We start from the raw sequence: 3130 nt of genomic DNA, 5'->3' as shown, positions 1-3130 counted from the left end.
GTGCATGCAGTTCCCACCAGAATGTCACCGAGGCCTTGGCAGAAATGCATTTTCAAATACAGTCTCTGAAGAACTCATGTAGCAAAGAACCAGTCCTCCAGGGGGGAGGGCGATTGTGAAAGACCGATGGTGTTTCCTGATGTCTAGTGCTTCAGTAGACCAAACAGAAGGACATGTGAGGAAGCAGGTACAGATACAAAACAAAGTGGAAAGCCCAGAAATAAACCCATACAAATAGGGTCATCCAATCCTCACCAAAGTACACAAAGAGGCGGAGTTTCTTCAAATTATCAGTGCCAGGAAATGTGGAGAGTCACATGCAGAAAAATGAAAATCAAATTCTTATATTTCATTGTTCCAGTTTGCTTTTTGCTGATGTAATGAAACCCTGATCAAAATCAGCTTGGGGGTGAGGGGTGGGGGAGGGGTTGTTTATTTGGTTGGAAGCCAAGGCAGGGACTCAAAGCAGGAGCTTGAAGAGCAAACCTTGGAGGCGTACTGTTTTTGTTGCTTGCTTCTTCTTGCTTGCTGAGAAACCTTCCTTCTACATCTCAGGCCCATCTGCCCAGGCATGGGACCAGCTATGGTGAGCTGAGCCCTCCCACATTAATCAACAATCAAGAAAATGCTGTGAAGACGGGTCCACTGGACCATCTGACAGAGGCAATTCCTCAGCTGAGAGTCTCTCTCCCCAGATGGCTCTGGGTTTCTGCCAAGTCGACAGAAACTAACCAGTGCACTAGCTGTGTGTAAAAATAACTTACACAGGGGCGAGACTTATGTGCAAGAAGCAAAGCTTTAAAACTCCTAGAAGGGAATGTCGGGGGTGAGGGGGGAAGCATGTGGGTCCTGGGCTGGGGAAGGAATTTGGGGGGCAAAAGTGAAAGTGGACAATTTTTAAAAAGGAAGTGTGCAGCACAGTAAAAGAGGCAGCCAGGGGAAGGGGAGAAAATGTCCAAAAGCCAGACACCCAATAGGGAGTCAACAATGAAACTGAAAATGGACAGAGATCCTAAACAGACTCTTCTCAAAGGTCAACAAATGATAGCATCTTAGGAGAGAAAGGTCTTCCTTCTTAGGGCTCTGGATACAAAGTTACAGTACACCCAATCACTGTAGGACAGGCTCTAGGAACTTCACAGCAGGGAGCCGAGAGGAACTAGCAAAACACCTGCAGGCTTAAAGCTCAGCCAGCTTTCCTTGCTCTTACAAAGTCCAGGGCTCAGCCGTGAAATGGGGCTGCCATGCTCAGCCTCAATTAACTCAATTAAGAAAATCCCTCCCGAGCATGCCCTGAAGCCAACCTTATCTTGATAAGTCCTCCTTGAGACTCTCTTCCCAGGTGATTCTTTGTTATGTCAAGTTGACCATTAAAACTAGCTGTCATCCCAGGAAAATGCAAATCAAAGTCACAGCAAGGTGTCAACACTTTTTTCAGGATAGCTCCTAGCCCAGGCCACAGACAAGAGCTGACAAGCAGGAAGCCTCTTAGCTCTTGATGAGAGTGCTGGTTGATTCTATTACAGAGAATGGGAAATAGCGTGGAGATTTCTCACAAGGTCGAATGTTCCTCAGGAAGATGGCTCCATTGCACAAGGGATGGTTCAGAGGACATCTAACACTTACAGGACCCAGGATCCTAATGCCAGGAACACAAGAACAGAAAATGAGCTCAGAGTTCTGAAGAGACACAGCCCCCCACCCCACATCCACTGTGGCGCTGCATGCATTATCCATGCCAAACTCCAGGAAAAGAGTGACTAAGTGTGGGAAGCAGGAGATGCTGGACAAAGGGTGTGATATTTTCATTATGCTGACCCCATAAGCTCTAGGAAAGTAGTAACTCATAGCCTGGTGACCCCAGGAGATGGTGGGCAGGCTTTACAGAAGCACAGTTCAAACACAGGCAGCGCACTAAAGGGTAGCCATTCCACTCGTAAGGCCAGCACAAGATCTCTGAGCTCTGTGTTTGGCAGATTATTTGGTTCTGGGACTCAGAGATCCCAGGCCACTGTCTGCTGGGAGGCACTGGTAGCATGGCCCAGAGGGGTGACCAGTGAGGGAAGTCCATGCAAAACACCCAGAAGGAAGTGGAAGTCTTTGAGCGACTTGCTGATAACCTGAGTCAGCCTCTAAAAGAAAGGAAAAAGCCCGGTGTGTGGTGAGGAATTCTGGTGCAGGTCCCCACACCAGGGGTGGGGGTGGAGAATGCCATGTAGTGAGACAAGACAGAAATGATGGGGAAGGGCAAAGACTGTGGCAGATGGTGTTTCAGGTGTCCATGGGCCACATAGATAGAAGACTGGAGTCCAGACGAAAAACTGTGGGCAGTTCATGAGAGGTTCTCGAGAGGCATGTAAAGTCTTCAGGGAGACCGGTGGACTTACGGGTATTTCCAGATAGAACCAAGATGGTCAGAGCCAGCATCTCCTGATCTGGGGCACAGAGCAGCTCATGGTGATTGGTAGAAGTCGAGATCAGTGACTTGCTTGGATGCCAACTTCACACAGAGACCCCCAACCCCACCCATAAGGGGCTCACCTTCCTGGACTCCTCCCTTTTCTCTGGTTTCTCTCTGCTCATTGCCTCGTGCATTTTTGGTTTTAGACAACATAAGGCACCTGATGTTTACTTTTATCTCAAATATTAGCCATCGTATCCACATTTGGGCTGGAGTTCCCAGGACACTCAATCGACTTCAGCCCAGGCTCCAGCGCCCGTCTATAGCAAACGAGAACGGGACTTAGCACAGCTGTGAATAGCCCCTCTGTGTAAGCCAACATAACAAACACATTTAGAAAGGGCCAGAGAAAAGCGCTGCTTCACCGCAGTCAGCCGGGCAGCCAGCGCCAGGTGTGTAATCTTACCGTTCATCAACAAGTGAGAATTCTTGGCTCCCTTCACACCAGTCTTCCCTTGTCTCTGGCCCACCTGGGACACGTACAACTTTTGACATGTCTTAAAGTACGTTTGCTTTGCAAAATTGATGGTCGTTTAGGGAGAGAGAGGGGCAGGCTTCCTGAGACTGTGCAGGCTGTATGCTGAAACTCACTGTGCTTAGCTGCATTGGGCCCCAAAGCCTAGTCCTCGGTCAAACCAGAGCTGCTGTCTATACTGTGGCAGCCCGCAT

The sequence above is a fragment of the Micromys minutus genome (assembly GCF_963924665.1).
Source record: "Micromys minutus genome assembly, chromosome: 30".
Taxonomy (NCBI): Eukaryota; Metazoa; Chordata; class Mammalia; order Rodentia; family Muridae; genus Micromys; species Micromys minutus.
This window is presented reverse-complemented; position numbering follows the sequence as displayed.